The following is an 18,338-nucleotide window of genomic DNA, read 5'->3' on the forward strand; positions in this document are numbered from 1 at the left end:
CTTTTGAAAGAGCTTCTCTTTTGCTTTCCTAGCTGACAAGCTCCACAAAGTCCATCTTTGGAGAATTCCAGCTTAGGTAGACCTCTTACCAAGTCCTTCTTTACTAACTCATTCAGAGTTTTGAAATTTAGATGAGACAGTCTCTTATGCCATAGCCAACTGTCATCTGTGCTTGCTTTGCTGAGAAGGCAAGTGATAGATTCAGACTTTACAGAATTGAAGTCAGCTACATACACATTTCCTTTCCTTTGTCCAATCAGAACCACATTGTTGTCATCTTCTTTGGTGACAACACAGGCTGCAGGGGTGAAATTGACTTTGTAACCTTTGTCACAGAGCTGACTGATGCTAAGCAAGTTGTGCTTAAGACCAGACACCAATGCAACTTCATCAATGATGACATTTTCTTTAGCAATCAAGCCATATCCCATAGTATATCCTTTGCTGTCATCTCCAAAGGTAATGCTAGGGCCAGCTTTCTCCACAAACTTTGTGAGCAGGGAGGAATCACCAGTCATGTGCCTGGAGCATCCACTATCCAAATACCACAAATTCTTCTTGTGGTTTCCCTGCACACATTTCACAAACAGATCAAGTTGATTTTGGTACCCAAATTGCTTTGGGTCCAGATTTGTTAGTCTTAGCAGCCTTTTTCCACTTTCTCAACCTTTTCCTTGGATTGAATTGGTTCAATCTTTGGTTTTGGTTGAGAAATTGGAACATCAACTCTGTTTTCAAACACAGGCCTTTGAGACATGCATAAATTGTTCATTCCATGCAAGTTTGAATGAAATTGAGGCATGTTAAAGGCATTGAAATAAGGATTGAACATATATGGCGTGTTAGGCTGAGAATAAGGATTGTGAGGCAATAAACCAGGCATCATATTCATAGCAGATAAATTCATGTGAGGAACAGATGTCATGGGAATAGGCAAGGATAAATTAGGAGCAACCACAGTTTTACAATTAGCAGATAAATGATTTACACTACCACACTTACTGCAGGTTTTCCTAAGAGCACTAGCATTGGGAGTGTAATTGGTGTGCTTGTTAACTCCTATTTTGCCATTTCTATTTCCTTTCTTCTTTTTAATCTCCTCAGATTTATGCTCACTAGTATCCAACTTCTTCTTGTTCTTGTTACTAGAATGAAGGGTGTTATTAACACTATCACTGGTCTCAGAAGAACTATTCTCACCTTTAACAAAATTCTTTTTAACAGGACCATATTTCTTGTTAAGCTTCTTGAGAACACTCTTGTCAACTGATGAGTTTTTGTTCAACTGATGACTCTCATCAGTTGAGTCTTTATTCTTCAACTGATGATCATCATCAGTATTCTCATCACCTGAACTATTCTCAGATTTCTCAAGCACTTTCTTATTCCTCTTCCACTCATTTTCTACAAAGGTCTCTCTACCTTGCATGTTGATGATATTGGTAGAAACATCCCTACCAGACTTCCATTTGGCAATAATCTCTTGTTCCTTCTCAAGCTGCTTTCTTATGATCTCTTCTCTTTTCAGAACAACCAAGAGATCATCCTTGGCTGTCTGACACTCAATTTTAAGCTTCTCAAACTCAATAAATTGAGCTTCTAATACACTGTTTCTATCACTAAGAAAGGTGTTAGCTTCCTTAATTCTACTATTTTCCTTAGTGAGAGATTTTAAAGAAACATGCAAATGATACAATTCTGTAGACATTTCATTAATAGTAGCATTGCATTCATCTTTAGTTAACTCAACTAAGTTTGTAGTGAATACCTGACTGCTGCTTCCAGTGTTTTCTTCTTGATCTGTGGAGTTGGCCATTAGAGCTAGATTGACAAACTCCTCCTCTTCATCAGAATCATCTCCAGCTGCCCAATCATCCTTTGTGATGAATGCTCTTTCCTTTTGTTTGAGAAGTTCATAATATTTCTTTTTGTAGTCAATGTTTTCACTTGACTTTTTCTCAACTTTAGGCTTTCTGCACTCATTTGCAAAGTGACCTGCATTCCCACAATTGAAGCACTTGAATTTTGATCTGTCTACCATACTTCTATCAGACTTGGGATTGCCTTTAAAAGATTTTGCAGAGTTAAAATTCTTTTTGAATTTCAGTTTGGAGAATCTTCTTGACAGGAAGGCAAGATGTTCATCAATTCCATCACTTTCTTCACCAGAGTCAGCTACTTCTTTCTCCTTTCTTCTTCCTTTGCTTGACTCTGAGCTTTCCTCTTTGACCAACTTCTCAGTTTCTTCAACTTGAGACTTTCCCTTGTCCTTGACAGTATCCTCCAGAGATGCAACTAGAGCCACAGATGAATGCCCTTTCTTTTGGCTTTTCTCAATCTCTTCATCTTGCTCCATTTCAAGCTCATAAGTCTTTAAGGTTCCATACAGTCTCTCTAGAGTATAGTCTTTAAATTCTTGTGTATTTCTGAGAGAGACTGTCATGGGTTTCCATTCTTTAGGAAGAGCTCTTAAAAATTTCAAGTTGGAATCCTTAACTTGATACACTCTTCCAAAGAGCTTTAGACCATTTAACAGTTTTTGAAATCTGTTAAATGTATCACTCAAACTTTCACTAGCCTTGAAATGGAATGACTCATATTGTTGAATCAGAAGCTGCATCTTGTTCTCTCTGACTTGCTCATTCCCTTCACAGATGGTCCTGATGGTGTCCCAAACTTCTTTGGCACTTGTGCAGCTAATAACACTATCAATCATTTCTTGATCCAAACCATTGAACAGAAGATTCATGGTTTTCTTGTCCTTGTGCACTTCTTCAGTATCTTCTTGAGAATATTCATGGATAGGTTTTGGAATCATCTTACCTACCATGTCTTCACCATCAGCTCCCATACTTGTGCAGACCTTCATGGGGACATGAGGTCCTTTTTCAATACAGTTCACATAGCTTTCATCAATGGACAACAGATGCAGATGCATTCTCACTTTCCAGTGAAAATAGTTGTCTTTGTCAAGAACAGGAATCTTCACTCCAGCATCCTTCTTTCCCATCTTTCTCTAGCAGTGTTGATCTTTTTCCCTGTTTGTTGGGAACCTGGCTCTGATACCAATTGTTATTTTACACCAACTATGAGAAAGATTGTAGAAGGGGGGGGTTGAATACAATCTTTTACAAACTTAAAAGATTCAAGAATGATACACTAAGAAAACAGTAAACAGAAAAACACCAAGTATTAAAAATACGGGTGGATTGAATGATCCACCCGTGAGATTTTATATAGAAGAATCTGTGGATTGTTTACAATTCGCACAGCTGCTGGTTCATCACTCAACAAGTTCTAACTCTCAGATTTTTCTCTCAAGTAATTTGAACAAGTTCAACTGATGCTTCTAACTTGGTTATATACTCCAAGTTTTACAAAGTTTTTAGCTAGATTACAAAATGCACTCTAATCTAAAAACAATGCTGCACAACTTTGTCTTATGCATGCTTTCTGAGATGTCTTCATCTTTGACCATCATCTTGATTTGATCCAGATTGCACTGCATGAGATAAGTATGTTTCTGCTTCTTCTTTATTTTCCTAATTAGGCTTCCATGTCTATTTTAGTGTAATTCGATCCATGTGATTTGTCAGACTTTAAGCACTAGTCACTTTCAACTGCTCTTTGCTTCATCAGTTGAAAGTTCTGGTTACTTTCAACTGCTCTTGACTTCATCAGTTGAATGCCTGGCTCATCAGTTGAATGAATTACAAACTTCATCAGTTGAATGGTGTTCCAGTCTCATCAGTTGAAATTCCTCAGCATCATCAGTTGAACACTTTGTCTTCAGTTGAATGCTTGATTTTCATCAGTTGAAACATCATCCAGTCTTCATCAGTTGAATAGTTACCTCTCATCAGTTGAATATCCTTCACTTAGATAAAATTACATGGCATTGGATATTTACAATTAGCCATCCTATTCTACCCATCCGTTGATAATTCCCAAGGATAAGAAATGTAACAATTACAACTGAAATTTGATAAAGATTCTAAGTAAGACATGTTACAAAATGTTTATGTTATCATCAAAATAATAGGGAAAATAAAGAAATAAAAAATTAAAAAATTAAAAAATGATGATGAAGACATTTTAAAGGAAAGTTCGGAAAAGAATGTTGTATTATACCAAAATCGAAGAAAAGTTGGTTTAAAAAAAAACGGATGGGAAAAAAATCGAAAAAGGGGTGCAACACGAGGACTTCCCAGGGGGTCACCCATCCTAGTACTACTCTCGCCCAAGCACGCTTAACTTCGGAGTTCTGATGGGATCCGGTGCATTAGTGCTGGTATGATCGCACCCGTCAGAGAAGCGCAAATAAATTGTATATACAGACTTCAGAATGTGTTATTTTGTTTAATAAATATAAAAATAATAGGTAAAATAAAGAAATAAAAAATTAAAAAATTAAAAAATGATGATGAAGACATTTTAAAGGAAAGTTCGGAAAAGAATGTTGTATTATACCATAATCGAAGAAAAGTTGGTTTAAAAAAAAACGGATGGGAAAAAAATCGAAAAAGGGGTGCAACACGAGGACTTCCCAGGGGGTCACCCATCCTAGTACTACTCTCGCCCAAGCACGCTTAACTTCGGAGTTCTGATGGGATCCGGTGCATTAGTGCTGGTATGATCGCACCCGTCAGAGAAGCGCAAATAAATTGTATATACAGACTTCAGAATGTGTTATTTTGTTTAATAAATATAAAAATAATAGGGAAAATAAAGAAATAAAAATTAAAAAATTAAAAAATGATGATGAAGACATTTTAAAGGAAAGTTCGGAAAAGAATGTTGTATTATACCATAATCGAAGAAAAGTTGGTTTAAAAAAAAACGGATGGGAAAAAAATCGAAAAAGGGGTGCAACACGAGGACTTCCCAGGGGGTCACCCATCCTAGTACTACTCTCGCCCAAGCACGCTTAACTTCGGAGTTCTGATGGGATCCGGTGCATTAGTGCTGGTGTGATCGCACCCGTCAGAGAAGCGCAAATAAATTGTATATACAGACTTCAGAATGTGTTATTTTGTTTAATAAATATAAAAATAATAGGGAAAATAAAGAAATAAAAAATTAAAAAATTAAAAAATGATGATGAAGACATTTTAAAGGAAAGTTCGGAAAAGAATGTTGTATTATACCATAATCGAAGAAAAGTTGGTTTAAAAAAAAACGGATGGGAAAAAAATCGAAAAAGGGGTGCAACACGAGGACTTCCCAGGGGGTCACCCATCCTAGTACTACTCTCGCCCAAGCACGCTTAACTTCGGAGTTCTGATGGGATCCGGTGCATTAGTGCTGGTATGATCGCACCCGTCAGAGAAGCGCAAATAAATTGTATATACAGACTTCAGAATGTGTTATTTTGTTTAATAAATATAAAAATAATAGGGAAAATAAAGAAATAAAAAATTAAAAAATTAAAAAATGATGATGAAGACATTTTAAAGGAAAGTTCGGAAAAGAATGTTGTATTATACCATAATCGAAGAAAAGTTGGTTTAAAAAAAAACGGATGGGAAAAAAATCGAAAAAGGGGTGCAACACGAGGACTTCCCAGGGGGTCACCCATCCTAGTACTACTCTCGCCCAAGCACGCTTAACTTCGGAGTTCTGATGGGATCCGGTGCATTAGTGCTGGTATGATCGCACCCGTCAGAGAAGCGCAAATAAATTGTATATACAGACTTCAGAATGTGTTATTTTGTTTAATAAATATAAAAATAATAGGGAAAATAAAGAAATAAAAAATTAAAAAATTAAAAAATGATGATGAAGACATTTTAAAGGAAAGTTCGGAAAAGAATGTTGTATTATACCATAATCGAAGAAAAGTTGGTTTAAAAAAAAACGGATGGGAAAAAAATCGAAAAAGGGGTGCAACACGAGGACTTCCCAGGGGGTCACCCATCCTAGTACTACTCTCGCCCAAGCACGCTTAACTTCGGAGTTCTGATGGGATCCGGTGCATTAGTGCTGGTATGATCGCACCCGTCAGAGAAGCGCAAATAAATTGTATATACAGACTTCAGAATGTGTTATTTTGTTTAATAAATATAAAAATAATAGGGAAAATAAAGAAATAAAAAATTAAAAAATTAAAAAATGATGATGAAGACATTTTAAAGGAAAGTTCGGAAAAGAATGTTGTATTATACCATAATCGAAGAAAAGTTGGTTTAAAAAAAACGGATGGGAAAAAAATCGAAAAAGGGGTGCAACACGAGGACTTCCCAGGGGGTCACCCATCCTAGTACTACTCTCGCCCAAGCACGCTTAACTTCGGAGTTCTGATGAGATCCGGTGCATTAGTGCTGGTATGATCGCACCCGTCAGAGAAGCGCAAATAAATTGTATATACAGACTTCAGAATGTGTTATTTTGTTTAATAAATATAAAAATAATAGGTAAAATAAAGAAATAAAAAATTAAAAAATTAAAAAATGATGATGAAGACATTTTAAAGGAAAGTTCGGAAAAGAATGTTGTATTATACCATAATCGAAGAAAAGTTGGTTTAAAAAAAAACGGATGGGAAAAAAAATCGAAAAAGGGGTGCAACACGAGGACTTCCCAGGGGGTCACCCATCCTAGTACTACTCTCGCCCAAGCACGCTTAACTTCGGAGTTCTGATGGGATCCGGTGCATTAGTGCTGGTATGATCGCACCCGTCAGAGAAGCGCAAATAAATTGTATATACAGACTTCAGAATGTGTTATTTTGTTTAATAAATATAAAAATAATAGGGAAAATAAAGAAATAAAAAATTAAAAAATTAAAAAATGATGATGAAGACATTTTAAAGGAAAGTTCGGAAAAGAATGTTGTATTATACCATAATCGAAGAAAAGTTGGTTTAAAAAAAACGGATGGGAAAAAAATCGAAAAAGGGGTGCAACACGAGGACTTCCCAGGGGGTCACCCATCCTAGTACTACTCTCGCCCAAGCACGCTTAACTTCGGAGTTCTGATGAGATCCGGTGCATTAGTGCTGGTATGATCGCACCCGTCAGAGAAGCGCAAATAAATTGTATATACAGACTTCAGAATGTGTTATTTTGTTTAATAAATATAAAAATAATAGGGAAAATAAAGAAATAAAAATTAAAAAATTAAAAAATGATGATGAAGACATTTTAAAGGAAAGTTCGGAAAAGAATGTTGTATTATACCATAATCGAAGAAAAGTTGGTTTAAAAAAAAACGGATGGGAAAAAAATCGAAAAAAGTGTGCAACACGAGGACTTCCCAGGGGGTCACCCATCCTAGTACTACTCTCGCCCAAGCACGCTTAACTTCGGAGTTCTGATGGGATCCGGTGCATTAGTGCTGGTATGATCGCACCCGTCAGAGAAGCGCAAATAAATTGTATATACAGACTTCAGAATTTGTTATTTTGTTTAATAAATATAAAAATAATAGGGAAAATAAAGAAATAAAAAATTAAAAAATTAAAAAATGATGATGAAGACATTTTAAAGGAAAGTTCGGAAAAGAATGTTGTATTATACCATAATCGAAGAAAAGTTGGTTTAAAAAAAAACGGATGGGAAAAAAATCGAAAAAGGGGTGCAACACGAGGACTTCCCAGGGGGTCACCCATCCTAGTACTACTCTCGCCCAAGCACGCTTAACTTCGGAGTTCTGATGGGATCCGGTGCATTAGTGCTGGTATGATCGCACCCGTCAGAGAAGCGCAAATAAATTGTATATACAGACTTCAGAATGTGTTATTTTGTTTAATAAATATAAAAATAATAGGGAAAATAAAGAAATAAAAAATTAAAAAATTAAAAAATGATGATGAAGACATTTTAAAGGAAAGTTCGGAAAAGAATGTTGTATTATACCATAATCGAAGAAAAGTTGGTTTAAAAAAAAAACGGATGGGAAAAAAATCGAAAAAGGGGTGCAACACGAGGACTTCCCAGGGGGTCACCCATCCTAGTACTACTCTCGCCCAAGCACGCTTAACTTCAGAGTTCTGATGGGATCCGGTGCATTAGTGCTGGTGTGATCGCACCCGTCAGAGAAGCGCAAATAAATTGTATATACAGACTTCAGAATGTGTTATTTTGTTTAATAAATATAAAAATAATAGGGAAAATAAAGAAATAAAAAATTAAAAAATTAAAAATGATGATGAAGACATTTTAAAGGAAAGTTCGGAAAAGAATGTTGTATTATACCATAATAGAAGAAAAGTTGGTTTAAAAAAAAACGGATGGGAAAAAAATCGAAAAAGGGGTGCAACACGAGGACTTCCCAGGGGGTCACCCATCCTAGTACTACTCTCGCCCAAGCACGCTTAACTTCGGAGTTCTGATGGGATCCGGTGCATTAGTGCTGGTATGATCGCACCCGTCAGAGAAGCGCAAATAAATTGTATATACAGACTTCAGAATGTGTTATTTTGTTTAATAAATATAAAAATAATAGGGAAAATAAAGAAATAAAAAATTAAAAAATTAAAAAATGATGATGAAGACATTTTAAAGGAAAGTTCGGAAAAGAATGTTGTATTATACCATAATCGAAGAAAAGTTGGTTTAAAAAAAAACGGATGGGAAAAAAATCGAAAAAGGGGTGCAACACGAGGACTTCCCAGGGGGTCACCCATCCTAGTACTACTCTCGCCCAAGCACGCTTAACTTCGGAGTTCTGATGAGATCCGGTGCATTAGTGCTGGTATGATCGCACCCGTCAGAGAAGCGCAAATAAATTGTATATACAGACTTCAGAATGTGTTATTTTGTTTAATAAATATAAAAATAATAGGGAAAATAAAGAAATAAAAATTAAAAAATTAAAAAATGATGATGAAGACATTTTAAAGGAAAGTTCGGAAAAGAATGTTGTATTATACCATAATCGAAGAAAAGTTGGTTTAAAAAAAAACGGATGGGAAAAAAATCGAAAAAGGGGTGCAACACGAGGACTTCCCAGGGGGTCACCCATCCTAGTACTACTCTCGCCCAAGCACGCTTAACTTCGGAGTTCTGATGGGATCCGGTGCATTAGTGCTGGTATGATCGCACCCGTCAGAGAAGCGCAAATAAATTGTATATACAGACTTCAGAATGTGTTATTTTGTTTAATAAATATAAAAATAATAGGGAAAATAAAGAAATAAAAAATTAAAAAATTAAAAAATGATGATGAAGACATTTTAAAGGAAAGTTCGGAAAAGAATGTTGTATTATACCATAATCGAAGAAAAGTTGGTTTAAAAAAAACGGATGGGAAAAAAATCGAAAAAGGGGTGCAACACGAGGACTTCCCAGGGGGTCACCCATCCTAGTACTACTCTCGCCCAAGCACGCTTAACTTCGGAGTTCTGATGAGATCCGGTGCATTAGTGCTGGTGTGATCGCACCCGTCAGAGAAGCGCAAATAAATTGTATATACAGACTTCAGAATGTGTTATTTTGTTTAATAAATATAAAAATAATAGGGAAAATAAAGAAATAAAAAATTAAAAAATTAAAAAATGATGATGAAGACATTTTAAAGGAAAGTTCGGAAAAGAATGTTGTATTATACCATAATCGAAGAAAAGTTGGTTTAAAAAAAAACGGATGGGAAAAAAATCGAAAAAAGGGTGCAACACGAGGACTTCCCAGGGGGTCACCCATCCTAGTACTACTCTCGCCCAAGCACGCTTAACTTCGGAGTTCTGATGGGATCCGGTGCATTAGTGCTGGTATGATCGCACCCGTCAGAGAAGCGCAAATAAATTGTATATACAGACTTCAGAATGTGTTATTTTGTTTAATAAATATAAAAATAATAGGGAAAATAAAGAAATAAAAAATTAAAAAATTAAAAAATGATGATGAAGACATTTTAAAGGAAAGTTCGGAAAAGAATGTTGTATTATACCATAATCGAAGAAAAGTTGGTTTAAAAAAAAACGGATGGGAAAAAAATCGAAAAAGGGGTGCAACACGAGGACTTCCCAGGGGGTCACCCATCCTAGTACTACTCTCGCCCAAGCACGCTTAACTTCGGAGTTCTGATGGGATCCGGTGCATTAGTGCTGGTATGATCGCACCCGTCAGAGAAGCGCAAATAAATTGTATATACAGACTTCAGAATGTGTTATTTTGTTTAATAAATATAAAAATAATAGGGAAAATAAAGAAATAAAAAATTAAAAATTAAAAAATGATGATGAAGACATTTTAAAGGAAAGTTCGGAAAAGAATGTTGTATTATACCATAATCGAAGAAAAGTTGGTTTAAAAAAAACGGATGGGAAAAAAATCGAAAAAGGGGTGCAACACGAGGACTTCCCAGGGGGTCACCCATCCTAGTACTACTCTCGCCCAAGCACGCTTAACTTCGGAGTTCTGATGGGATCCGGTGCATTAGTGCTGGTATGATCGCACCCGTCAGAGAAGCGCAAATAAATTGTATATACAGACTTCAGAATGTGTTATTTTGTTTAATAAATATAAAAATAATAGGGAAAATAAAGAAATAAAAAATTAAAAAATTAAAAAATGATGATGAAGACATTTTAAAGGAAAGTTCGGAAAAGAATGTTGTATTATACCATAATCGAAGAAAAGTTGGTTTAAAAAAAAACGGATGGGAAAAAAATCGAAAAAGGGGTGCAACACGAGGACTTCCCAGGGGGTCACCCATCCTAGTACTACTCTCGCCCAAGCACGCTTAACTTCGGAGTTCTGATGGGATCCGGTGCATTAGTGCTGGTATGATCGCACCCGTCAGAGAAGCGCAAATAAATTGTATATACAGACTTCAGAATGTGTTATTTTGTTTAATAAATATAAAAATAATAGGGAAAATAAAGAAATAAAAAATTAAAAAATTAAAAAATGATGATGAAGACATTTTAAAGGAAAGTTCGGAAAAGAATGTTGTATTATACCATAATCGAAGAAAAGTTGGTTTAAAAAAAAACGGATGGGAAAAAAATCGAAAAAGGGGTGCAACACGAGGACTTCCCAGGGGGTCACCCATCCTAGTACTACTCTCGCCCAAGCACGCTTAACTTCGGAGTTCTGATGGGATCCGGTGCATTAGTGCTGGTATGATCGCACCCGTCAGAGAAGCGCAAATAAATTGTATATACAGACTTCAGAATGTGTTATTTTGTTTAATAAATATAAAAATAATAGGGAAAATAAAGAAATAAAAAATTAAAAAATTAAAAAATGATGATGAAGACATTTTAAAGGAAAGTTCGGAAAAGAATGTTGTATTATACCATAATCGAAGAAAAGTTGGTTTAAAAAAAACGGATGGGAAAAAAATCGAAAAAGGGGTGCAACACGAGGACTTCCCAGGGGGTCACCCATCCTAGTACTACTCTCGCCCAAGCACGCTTAACTTCGGAGTTCTGATGGGATCCGGTGCATTAGTGCTGGTATGATCGCACCCGTCAGAGAAGCGCAAATAAATTGTATATACAGACTTCAGAATGTGTTATTTTGTTTAATAAATATAAAAATAATAGGGAAAATAAAGAAATAAAAAATTAAAAAATTAAAAAATGATGATGAAGACATTTTAAAGGAAAGTTCGGAAAAGAATGTTGTATTATACCATAATCGAAGAAAAGTTGGTTTAAAAAAAAACGGATGGGAAAAAAATCGAAAAAGGGGTGCAACACGAGGACTTCCCAGGGGGTCACCCATCCTAGTACTACTCTCGCCCAAGCACGCTTAACTTCGGAGTTCTGATGGGATCCGGTGCATTAGTGCTGGTATGATCGCACCCGTCAGAGAAGCGCAAATAAATTGTATATACAGACTTCAGAATGTGTTATTTTGTTTAATAAATATAAAAATAATAGGGAAAATAAAGAAATAAAAAATTAAAAATTAAAAAATGATGATGAAGACATTTTAAAGGAAAGTTCGGAAAAGAATGTTGTATTATACCATAATCGAAGAAAAGTTGGTTTAAAAAAAAACGGATGGGAAAAAAATCGAAAAAGGGGTGCAACACGAGGACTTCCCAGGGGGTCACCCATCCTAGTACTACTCTCGCCCAAGCACGCTTAACTTCGGAGTTCTGATGGGATCCGGTGCATTAGTGCTGGTATGATCGCACCCGTCAGAGAAGCGCAAATAAATTGTATATACAGACTTCAGAATGTGTTATTTTGTTTAATAAATATAAAAATAATAGGGAAAATAAAGAAATAAAAAATTAAAAAATTAAAAAATGATGATGAAGACATTTTAAAGGAAAGTTCGGAAAAGAATGTTGTATTATACCATAATCGAAGAAAAGTTGGTTTAAAAAAAAACGGATGGGAAAAAAATCGAAAAAGGGGTGCAACACGAGGACTTCCCAGGGGGTCACCCATCCTAGTACTACTCTCGCCCAAGCACGCTTAACTTCGGAGTTCTGATGGGATCCGGTGCATTAGTGCTGGTATGATCGCACCCGTCAGAGAAGCGCAAATAAATTGTATATACAGACTTCAGAATGTGTTATTTTGTTTAATAAATATAAAAATAATAGGGAAAATAAAGAAATAAAAAATTAAAAATTAAAAAATGATGATGAAGACATTTTAAAGGAAAGTTCGGAAAAGAATGTTGTATTATACCATAATCGAAGAAAAGTTGGTTTAAAAAAAAACGGATGGGAAAAAAATCGAAAAAGGGGTGCAACACGAGGACTTCCCAGGGGGTCACCCATCCTAGTACTACTCTCGCCCAAGCACGCTTAACTTCGGAGTTCTGATGGGATCCGGTGCATTAGTGCTGGTATGATCGCACCCGTCAGAGAAGCGCAAATAAATTGTATATACAGACTTCAGAATGTGTTATTTTGTTTAATAAATATAAAAATAATAGGGAAAATAAAGAAATAAAAATTAAAAATTAAAAATGATGATGAAGACATTTTAAAGGAAAGTTCGGAAAAGAATGTTGTATTATACCATAATCGAAGAAAAGTTGGTTTAAAAAAAAACGGATGGGAAAAAAATCGAAAAAGGGGTGCAACACGAGGACTTCCCAGGGGGTCACCCATCCTAGTACTACTCTCGCCCAAGCACGCTTAACTTCGGAGTTCTGATGGGATCCGGTGCATTAGTGCTGGTATGATCGCACCCGTCAGAGAAGCGCAAATAAATTGTATATACAGACTTCAGAATGTGTTATTTTGTTTAATAAATATAAAAATAATAGGGAAAATAAAGAAATAAAAAATTAAAAAATTAAAAAATGATGATGAAGACATTTTAAAGGAAAGTTCGGAAAAGAATGTTGTATTATACCATAATCGAAGAAAAGTTGGTTTAAAAAAAAACGGATGGGAAAAAAATCGAAAAAGGGGTGCAACACGAGGACTTCCCAGGGGGTCACCCATCCTAGTACTACTCTCGCCCAAGCACGCTTAACTTCGGAGTTCTGATGGGATCCGGTGCATTAGTGCTGGTATGATCGCACCCGTCAGAGAAGCGCAAATAAATTGTATATACAGACTTCAGAATGTGTTATTTTGTTTAATAAATATAAAAATAATAGGGAAAATAAAGAAATAAAAAATTAAAAAATTAAAAAATGATGATGAAGACATTTTAAAGGAAAGTTCGGAAAAGAATGTTGTATTATACCATAATCGAAGAAAAGTTGGTTTAAAAAAAAACGGATGGGAAAAAAATCGAAAAAGGGGTGCAACACGAGGACTTCCCAGGGGGTCACCCATCCTAGTACTACTCTCGCCCAAGCACGCTTAACTTCGGAGTTCTGATGGGATCCGGTGCATTAGTGCTGGTATGATCGCACCCGTCAGAGAAGCGCAAATAAATTGTATATACAGACTTCAGAATGTGTTATTTTGTTTAATAAATATAAAAATAATAGGGAAAATAAAGAAATAAAAAATTAAAAAATTAAAAAATGATGATGAAGACATTTTAAAGGAAAGTTCGGAAAAGAATGTTGTATTATACCATAATCGAAGAAAAGTTGGTTTAAAAAAAAACGGATGGGAAAAAAATCGAAAAAGGGGTGCAACACGAGGACTTCCCAGGGGGTCACCCATCCTAGTACTACTCTCGCCCAAGCACGCTTAACTTCGGAGTTCTGATGGGATCCGGTGCATTAGTGCTGGTATGATCGCACCCGTCAGAGAAGCGCAAATAAATTGTATATACAGACTTCAGAATGTGTTATTTTGTTTAATAAATATAAAAATAATAGGGAAAATAAAGAAATAAAAAATTAAAAAATTAAAAAATGATGATGAAGACATTTTAAAGGAAAGTTCGGAAAAGAATGTTGTATTATACCATAATCGAAGAAAAGTTGGTTTAAAAAAAACGGATGGGAAAAAAATCGAAAAAGGGGTGCAACACGAGGACTTCCCAGGGGGTCACCCATCCTAGTACTACTCTCGCCCAAGCACGCTTAACTTCGGAGTTCTGATGGGATCCGGTGCATTAGTGCTGGTATGATCGCACCCGTCAGAGAAGCGCAAATAAATTGTATATACAGACTTCAGAATGTGTTATTTTGTTTAATAAATATAAAAATAATAGGGAAAATAAAGAAATAAAAAATTAAAAAATTAAAAAATGATGATGAAGACATTTTAAAGGAAAGTTCGGAAAAGAATGTTGTATTATACCATAATCGAAGAAAAGTTGGTTTAAAAAAAAACGGATGGGAAAAAAATCGAAAAAGGGGTGCAACACGAGGACTTCCCAGGGGGTCACCCATCCTAGTACTACTCTCGCCCAAGCACGCTTAACTTCGGAGTTCTGATGGGATCCGGTGCATTAGTGCTGGTATGATCGCACCCGTCAGAGAAGCGCAAATAAATTGTATATACAGACTTCAGAATGTGTTATTTTGTTTAATAAATATAAAAATAATAGGGAAAATAAAGAAATAAAAAATTAAAAAATTAAAAAATGATGATGAAGACATTTTAAAGGAAAGTTCGGAAAAGAATGTTGTATTATACCATAATCGAAGAAAAGTTGGTTTAAAAAAAAACGGATGGGAAAAAAATCGAAAAAGGGGTGCAACACGAGGACTTCCCAGGGGGTCACCCATCCTAGTACTACTCTCGCCCAAGCACGCTTAACTTCGGAGTTCTGATGGGATCCGGTGCATTAGTGCTGGTATGATCGCACCCGTCAGAGAAGCGCAAATAAATTGTATATACAGACTTCAGAATGTGTTATTTTGTTTAATAAATATAAAAATAATAGGGAAAATAAAGAAATAAAAAATTAAAAAATTAAAAAATGATGATGAAGACATTTTAAAGGAAAGTTCGGAAAAGAATGTTGTATTATACCATAATCGAAGAAAAGTTGGTTTAAAAAAAACGGATGGGAAAAAAATCGAAAAAGGGGTGCAACACGAGGACTTCCCAGGGGGTCACCCATCCTAGTACTACTCTCGCCCAAGCACGCTTAACTTCGGAGTTCTGATGGGATCCGGTGCATTAGTGCTGGTATGATCGCACCCGTCAGAGAAGCGCAAATAAATTGTATATACAGACTTCAGAATGTGTTATTTTGTTTAATAAATATAAAATAATAGGGAAAATAAAGAAATAAAAAATTAAAAATTAAAAAATGATGATGAAGACATTTTAAAGGAAAGTTCGGAAAAGAATGTTGTATTATACCATAATCGAAGAAAAGTTGGTTTAAAAAAAAACGGATGGGAAAAAAATCGAAAAAGGGGTGCAACACGAGGACTTCCCAGGGGGTCACCCATCCTAGTACTACTCTCGCCCAAGCACGCTTAACTTCGGAGTTCTGATGGGATCCGGTGCATTAGTGCTGGTATGATCGCACCCGTCAGAGAAGCGCAAATAAATTGTATATACAGACTTCAGAATGTGTTATTTTGTTTAATAAATATAAAAATAATAGGGAAAATAAAGAAATAAAAAATTAAAAAATTAAAAAATGATGATGAAGACATTTTAAAGGAAAGTTCGGAAAAGAATGTTGTATTATACCATAATCGAAGAAAAGTTGGTTTAAAAAAAAACGGATGGGAAAAAAATCGAAAAAGGGGTGCAACACGAGGACTTCCCAGGGGGTCACCCATCCTAGTACTACTCTCGCCCAAGCACGCTTAACTTCGGAGTTCTGATGGGATCCGGTGCATTAGTGCTGGTATGATCGCACCCGTCAGAGAAGCGCAAATAAATTGTATATACAGACTTCAGAATGTGTTATTTTGTTTAATAAATATAAAAATAATAGGGAAAATAAAGAAATAAAAATTAAAAAATTAAAAAATGATGATGAAGACATTTTAAAGGAAAGTTCGGAAAAGAATGTTGTATTATACCATAATCGAAGAAAAGTTGGTTTAAAAAAAAACGGATGGGAAAAAAATCGAAAAAGGGGTGCAACACGAGGACTTCCCAGGGGGTCACCCATCCTAGTACTACTCTCGCCCAAGCACGCTTAACTTCGGAGTTCTGATGGGATCCGGTGCATTAGTGCTGGTATGATCGCACCCGTCAGAGAAGCGCAAATAAATTGTATATACAGACTTCAGAATGTGTTATTTTGTTTAATAAATATAAAAATAATAGGGAAAATAAAGAAATAAAAAATTAAAAAATTAAAAAATGATGATGAAGACATTTTAAAGGAAAGTTCGGAAAAGAATGTTGTATTATACCATAATCGAAGAAAAGTTGGTTTAAAAAAAAACGGATGGGAAAAAAATCGAAAAAGGGGTGCAACACGAGGACTTCCCAGGGGGTCACCCATCCTAGTACTACTCTCGCCCAAGCACGCTTAACTTCGGAGTTCTGATGGGATCCGGTGCATTAGTGCTGGTATGATCGCACCCGTCAGAGAAGCGCAAATAAATTGTATATACAGACTTCAGAATGTGTTATTTTGTTTAATAAATATAAAAATAATAGGGAAAATAAAGAAATAAAAAATTAAAAATTAAAAAATGATGATGAAGACATTTTAAAGGAAAGTTCGGAAAAGAATGTTGTATTATACCATAATCGAAGAAAAGTTGGTTTAAAAAAAAACGGATGGAAAAAAATCGAAAAAGGGGTGCAACACGAGGACTTCCCAGGGGGTCACCCATCCTAGTACTACTCTCGCCCAAGCACGCTTAACTTCGGAGTTCTGATGGGATCCGGTGCATTAGTGCTGGTATGATCGCACCCGTCAGAGAAGCGCAAATAAATTGTATATACAGACTTCAGAATGTGTTATTTTGTTTAATAAATATAAAAATAATAGGGAAAATAAAGAAATAAAAAATTAAAAAATTAAAAAATGATGATGAAGACATTTTAAAGGAAAGTTCGGAAAAGAATGTTGTATTATACCATAATCGAAGAAAAGTTGGTTTAAAAAAAAACGGATGGGAAAAAAATCGAAAAAGGGGTGCAACACGAGGACTTCCCAGGGGGTCACCCATCCTAGTACTACTCTCGCCCAAGCACGCTTAACTTCGGAGTTCTGATGGGATCCGGTGCATTAGTGCTGGTATGATCGCACCCGTCAGAGAAGCGCAAATAAATTGTATATACAGACTTCAGAATGTGTTATTTTGTTTAATAAATATAAAAATAATAGGGAAATAAAGAAATAAAAAATTAAAAAATTAAAAAATGATGATGAAGACATTTTAAAGAAAGTTCGGAAAGAATGTTGTATTATACCATAATCGAAGAAAAGTTGGTTTAAAAAAAAACGGATGGGAAAAAATCGAAAAAGGGGTGCAACACGAGGACTTCCCAGGGGGTCACCCATCCTAGTACTACTCTCGCCCAAGCACGCTTAACTTCGGAGTTCTGATGGGATCCGGTGCATTAGTGCTGGTATGATCGCACCCGTCAGAGAAGCGCAAATAAATTGTATATACAGACTTCAGAATGTGTTATTTTGTTTAATAAATATAAAAATAATAGGGAAAATAAAGAAATAAAAAATTAAAAAATTAAAAAATGATGATGAAGCATTTTAAAGGAAAGTTCGGAAAAGAATGTTGTATTATACCCTAATCGAAGAAAAGTTGTTTAAAAAAAACGGATGGGAAAAAAATCGAAAAGGGGTGCAACACGAGACTTTCCCAGGGGTCCCCATCCTAGTACTACTCTCGCCAAGCACGCTTACTTCGGAGTTCTGATGGGATCCGGTGCATTAGTGTGTATGATCGCACCCCGTCAGAGAAGCGCAAATAAATTGTATATACAGACTTCAGAATGTGTTATTTTGTTTAATAAATATAAAATAATAGGGAAAATAAAGAAATAAAAAATTAAAAAATTAAAAAATGATGATGAAGACATTTTAAAGGAAAGTTCGGAAAAGAAAGAATGTTGTAATAAC

At 35.5% G+C, this 18,338-nt stretch overlaps 41 non-coding genes and 1 pseudogene across 41 annotated transcripts; all 42 read right to left on the reverse strand.

Annotated features, from left to right (window-relative positions):
- Window positions 1-4,186: 4,186 nt before the first annotated feature.
- LOC135149001 (5S ribosomal RNA) lies at window positions 4,187-4,305 on the reverse strand. The gene has a single exon (XR_010287077.1). It is a non-coding gene; the product is annotated as a 5S ribosomal RNA (ribosomal RNA).
- Window positions 4,306-4,525: 220 nt separating this feature from the next.
- LOC135149012 (5S ribosomal RNA) lies at window positions 4,526-4,644 on the reverse strand. Its single transcript, XR_010287078.1, has one exon. It is a non-coding gene; the product is annotated as a 5S ribosomal RNA (ribosomal RNA).
- A 219-nt stretch (window positions 4,645-4,863) lies between these two features.
- LOC135148866 (5S ribosomal RNA) lies at window positions 4,864-4,982 on the reverse strand. The gene has a single exon (XR_010286943.1). It is a non-coding gene; the product is annotated as a 5S ribosomal RNA (ribosomal RNA).
- Window positions 4,983-5,202: 220 nt separating this feature from the next.
- Window positions 5,203-5,321, reverse strand: LOC135149016 (5S ribosomal RNA). Its single transcript, XR_010287079.1, has one exon. It is a non-coding gene; the product is annotated as a 5S ribosomal RNA (ribosomal RNA).
- A 220-nt stretch (window positions 5,322-5,541) lies between these two features.
- LOC135149027 (5S ribosomal RNA) lies at window positions 5,542-5,660 on the reverse strand. The gene has a single exon (XR_010287090.1). It is a non-coding gene; the product is annotated as a 5S ribosomal RNA (ribosomal RNA).
- A 220-nt stretch (window positions 5,661-5,880) lies between these two features.
- On the reverse strand, window positions 5,881-5,999 carry LOC135149038 (5S ribosomal RNA). The gene has a single exon (XR_010287101.1). It is a non-coding gene; the product is annotated as a 5S ribosomal RNA (ribosomal RNA).
- A 219-nt stretch (window positions 6,000-6,218) lies between these two features.
- On the reverse strand, window positions 6,219-6,337 carry LOC135148851 (5S ribosomal RNA). Its single transcript, XR_010286928.1, has one exon. It is a non-coding gene; the product is annotated as a 5S ribosomal RNA (ribosomal RNA).
- Window positions 6,338-6,558: 221 nt separating this feature from the next.
- On the reverse strand, window positions 6,559-6,677 carry LOC135149050 (5S ribosomal RNA). The gene has a single exon (XR_010287113.1). It is a non-coding gene; the product is annotated as a 5S ribosomal RNA (ribosomal RNA).
- A 219-nt stretch (window positions 6,678-6,896) lies between these two features.
- On the reverse strand, window positions 6,897-7,015 carry LOC135148852 (5S ribosomal RNA). The gene has a single exon (XR_010286929.1). It is a non-coding gene; the product is annotated as a 5S ribosomal RNA (ribosomal RNA).
- A 219-nt stretch (window positions 7,016-7,234) lies between these two features.
- Window positions 7,235-7,353, reverse strand: LOC135148880 (5S ribosomal RNA). The gene has a single exon (XR_010286957.1). It is a non-coding gene; the product is annotated as a 5S ribosomal RNA (ribosomal RNA).
- A 220-nt stretch (window positions 7,354-7,573) lies between these two features.
- LOC135149061 (5S ribosomal RNA) lies at window positions 7,574-7,692 on the reverse strand. Its single transcript, XR_010287123.1, has one exon. It is a non-coding gene; the product is annotated as a 5S ribosomal RNA (ribosomal RNA).
- A 221-nt stretch (window positions 7,693-7,913) lies between these two features.
- Window positions 7,914-8,032, reverse strand: LOC135148902 (5S ribosomal RNA). Its single transcript, XR_010286979.1, has one exon. It is a non-coding gene; the product is annotated as a 5S ribosomal RNA (ribosomal RNA).
- A 219-nt stretch (window positions 8,033-8,251) lies between these two features.
- LOC135149072 (5S ribosomal RNA) lies at window positions 8,252-8,370 on the reverse strand. The gene has a single exon (XR_010287134.1). It is a non-coding gene; the product is annotated as a 5S ribosomal RNA (ribosomal RNA).
- Window positions 8,371-8,590: 220 nt separating this feature from the next.
- Window positions 8,591-8,709, reverse strand: LOC135148853 (5S ribosomal RNA). Its single transcript, XR_010286930.1, has one exon. It is a non-coding gene; the product is annotated as a 5S ribosomal RNA (ribosomal RNA).
- Window positions 8,710-8,928: 219 nt separating this feature from the next.
- On the reverse strand, window positions 8,929-9,047 carry LOC135149083 (5S ribosomal RNA). The gene has a single exon (XR_010287145.1). It is a non-coding gene; the product is annotated as a 5S ribosomal RNA (ribosomal RNA).
- A 219-nt stretch (window positions 9,048-9,266) lies between these two features.
- LOC135148888 (5S ribosomal RNA) lies at window positions 9,267-9,385 on the reverse strand. Its single transcript, XR_010286965.1, has one exon. It is a non-coding gene; the product is annotated as a 5S ribosomal RNA (ribosomal RNA).
- A 220-nt stretch (window positions 9,386-9,605) lies between these two features.
- Window positions 9,606-9,724, reverse strand: LOC135148832 (5S ribosomal RNA). Its single transcript, XR_010286909.1, has one exon. It is a non-coding gene; the product is annotated as a 5S ribosomal RNA (ribosomal RNA).
- Window positions 9,725-9,944: 220 nt separating this feature from the next.
- Window positions 9,945-10,063, reverse strand: LOC135149094 (5S ribosomal RNA). Its single transcript, XR_010287155.1, has one exon. It is a non-coding gene; the product is annotated as a 5S ribosomal RNA (ribosomal RNA).
- A 218-nt stretch (window positions 10,064-10,281) lies between these two features.
- LOC135148562 (5S ribosomal RNA) lies at window positions 10,282-10,400 on the reverse strand. The gene has a single exon (XR_010286642.1). It is a non-coding gene; the product is annotated as a 5S ribosomal RNA (ribosomal RNA).
- Window positions 10,401-10,620: 220 nt separating this feature from the next.
- Window positions 10,621-10,739, reverse strand: LOC135148573 (5S ribosomal RNA). The gene has a single exon (XR_010286653.1). It is a non-coding gene; the product is annotated as a 5S ribosomal RNA (ribosomal RNA).
- A 220-nt stretch (window positions 10,740-10,959) lies between these two features.
- Window positions 10,960-11,078, reverse strand: LOC135148584 (5S ribosomal RNA). The gene has a single exon (XR_010286663.1). It is a non-coding gene; the product is annotated as a 5S ribosomal RNA (ribosomal RNA).
- A 219-nt stretch (window positions 11,079-11,297) lies between these two features.
- On the reverse strand, window positions 11,298-11,416 carry LOC135148595 (5S ribosomal RNA). The gene has a single exon (XR_010286672.1). It is a non-coding gene; the product is annotated as a 5S ribosomal RNA (ribosomal RNA).
- Window positions 11,417-11,636: 220 nt separating this feature from the next.
- On the reverse strand, window positions 11,637-11,755 carry LOC135148606 (5S ribosomal RNA). Its single transcript, XR_010286683.1, has one exon. It is a non-coding gene; the product is annotated as a 5S ribosomal RNA (ribosomal RNA).
- A 219-nt stretch (window positions 11,756-11,974) lies between these two features.
- Window positions 11,975-12,093, reverse strand: LOC135148613 (5S ribosomal RNA). Its single transcript, XR_010286690.1, has one exon. It is a non-coding gene; the product is annotated as a 5S ribosomal RNA (ribosomal RNA).
- A 220-nt stretch (window positions 12,094-12,313) lies between these two features.
- LOC135148614 (5S ribosomal RNA) lies at window positions 12,314-12,432 on the reverse strand. Its single transcript, XR_010286691.1, has one exon. It is a non-coding gene; the product is annotated as a 5S ribosomal RNA (ribosomal RNA).
- A 219-nt stretch (window positions 12,433-12,651) lies between these two features.
- Window positions 12,652-12,770, reverse strand: LOC135148615 (5S ribosomal RNA). The gene has a single exon (XR_010286692.1). It is a non-coding gene; the product is annotated as a 5S ribosomal RNA (ribosomal RNA).
- A 217-nt stretch (window positions 12,771-12,987) lies between these two features.
- Window positions 12,988-13,106, reverse strand: LOC135148616 (5S ribosomal RNA). The gene has a single exon (XR_010286693.1). It is a non-coding gene; the product is annotated as a 5S ribosomal RNA (ribosomal RNA).
- Window positions 13,107-13,326: 220 nt separating this feature from the next.
- LOC135148617 (5S ribosomal RNA) lies at window positions 13,327-13,445 on the reverse strand. The gene has a single exon (XR_010286694.1). It is a non-coding gene; the product is annotated as a 5S ribosomal RNA (ribosomal RNA).
- Window positions 13,446-13,665: 220 nt separating this feature from the next.
- LOC135148618 (5S ribosomal RNA) lies at window positions 13,666-13,784 on the reverse strand. Its single transcript, XR_010286695.1, has one exon. It is a non-coding gene; the product is annotated as a 5S ribosomal RNA (ribosomal RNA).
- Window positions 13,785-14,004: 220 nt separating this feature from the next.
- LOC135148619 (5S ribosomal RNA) lies at window positions 14,005-14,123 on the reverse strand. The gene has a single exon (XR_010286696.1). It is a non-coding gene; the product is annotated as a 5S ribosomal RNA (ribosomal RNA).
- A 219-nt stretch (window positions 14,124-14,342) lies between these two features.
- On the reverse strand, window positions 14,343-14,461 carry LOC135148620 (5S ribosomal RNA). Its single transcript, XR_010286697.1, has one exon. It is a non-coding gene; the product is annotated as a 5S ribosomal RNA (ribosomal RNA).
- Window positions 14,462-14,681: 220 nt separating this feature from the next.
- On the reverse strand, window positions 14,682-14,800 carry LOC135148621 (5S ribosomal RNA). Its single transcript, XR_010286698.1, has one exon. It is a non-coding gene; the product is annotated as a 5S ribosomal RNA (ribosomal RNA).
- A 220-nt stretch (window positions 14,801-15,020) lies between these two features.
- Window positions 15,021-15,139, reverse strand: LOC135148622 (5S ribosomal RNA). The gene has a single exon (XR_010286699.1). It is a non-coding gene; the product is annotated as a 5S ribosomal RNA (ribosomal RNA).
- Window positions 15,140-15,358: 219 nt separating this feature from the next.
- LOC135148624 (5S ribosomal RNA) lies at window positions 15,359-15,477 on the reverse strand. The gene has a single exon (XR_010286701.1). It is a non-coding gene; the product is annotated as a 5S ribosomal RNA (ribosomal RNA).
- A 218-nt stretch (window positions 15,478-15,695) lies between these two features.
- Window positions 15,696-15,814, reverse strand: LOC135148625 (5S ribosomal RNA). The gene has a single exon (XR_010286702.1). It is a non-coding gene; the product is annotated as a 5S ribosomal RNA (ribosomal RNA).
- A 220-nt stretch (window positions 15,815-16,034) lies between these two features.
- Window positions 16,035-16,153, reverse strand: LOC135148626 (5S ribosomal RNA). The gene has a single exon (XR_010286703.1). It is a non-coding gene; the product is annotated as a 5S ribosomal RNA (ribosomal RNA).
- Window positions 16,154-16,372: 219 nt separating this feature from the next.
- On the reverse strand, window positions 16,373-16,491 carry LOC135148627 (5S ribosomal RNA). The gene has a single exon (XR_010286704.1). It is a non-coding gene; the product is annotated as a 5S ribosomal RNA (ribosomal RNA).
- Window positions 16,492-16,711: 220 nt separating this feature from the next.
- On the reverse strand, window positions 16,712-16,830 carry LOC135148628 (5S ribosomal RNA). The gene has a single exon (XR_010286705.1). It is a non-coding gene; the product is annotated as a 5S ribosomal RNA (ribosomal RNA).
- A 218-nt stretch (window positions 16,831-17,048) lies between these two features.
- On the reverse strand, window positions 17,049-17,167 carry LOC135148629 (5S ribosomal RNA). The gene has a single exon (XR_010286706.1). It is a non-coding gene; the product is annotated as a 5S ribosomal RNA (ribosomal RNA).
- A 220-nt stretch (window positions 17,168-17,387) lies between these two features.
- Window positions 17,388-17,506, reverse strand: LOC135148630 (5S ribosomal RNA). Its single transcript, XR_010286707.1, has one exon. It is a non-coding gene; the product is annotated as a 5S ribosomal RNA (ribosomal RNA).
- A 216-nt stretch (window positions 17,507-17,722) lies between these two features.
- Window positions 17,723-17,841, reverse strand: LOC135148631 (5S ribosomal RNA). Its single transcript, XR_010286708.1, has one exon. It is a non-coding gene; the product is annotated as a 5S ribosomal RNA (ribosomal RNA).
- Window positions 17,842-18,057: 216 nt separating this feature from the next.
- LOC135149005 (5S ribosomal RNA) lies at window positions 18,058-18,170 on the reverse strand (annotated as a pseudogene).
- Between the last annotated feature and the right edge of the window lie 168 nt (window positions 18,171-18,338).

The sequence above is a fragment of the Daucus carota genome, chromosome 8 (genome assembly GCF_001625215.2).
Source record: "Daucus carota subsp. sativus chromosome 8, DH1 v3.0, whole genome shotgun sequence".
Taxonomy (NCBI): Eukaryota; Viridiplantae; Streptophyta; class Magnoliopsida; order Apiales; family Apiaceae; genus Daucus; species Daucus carota.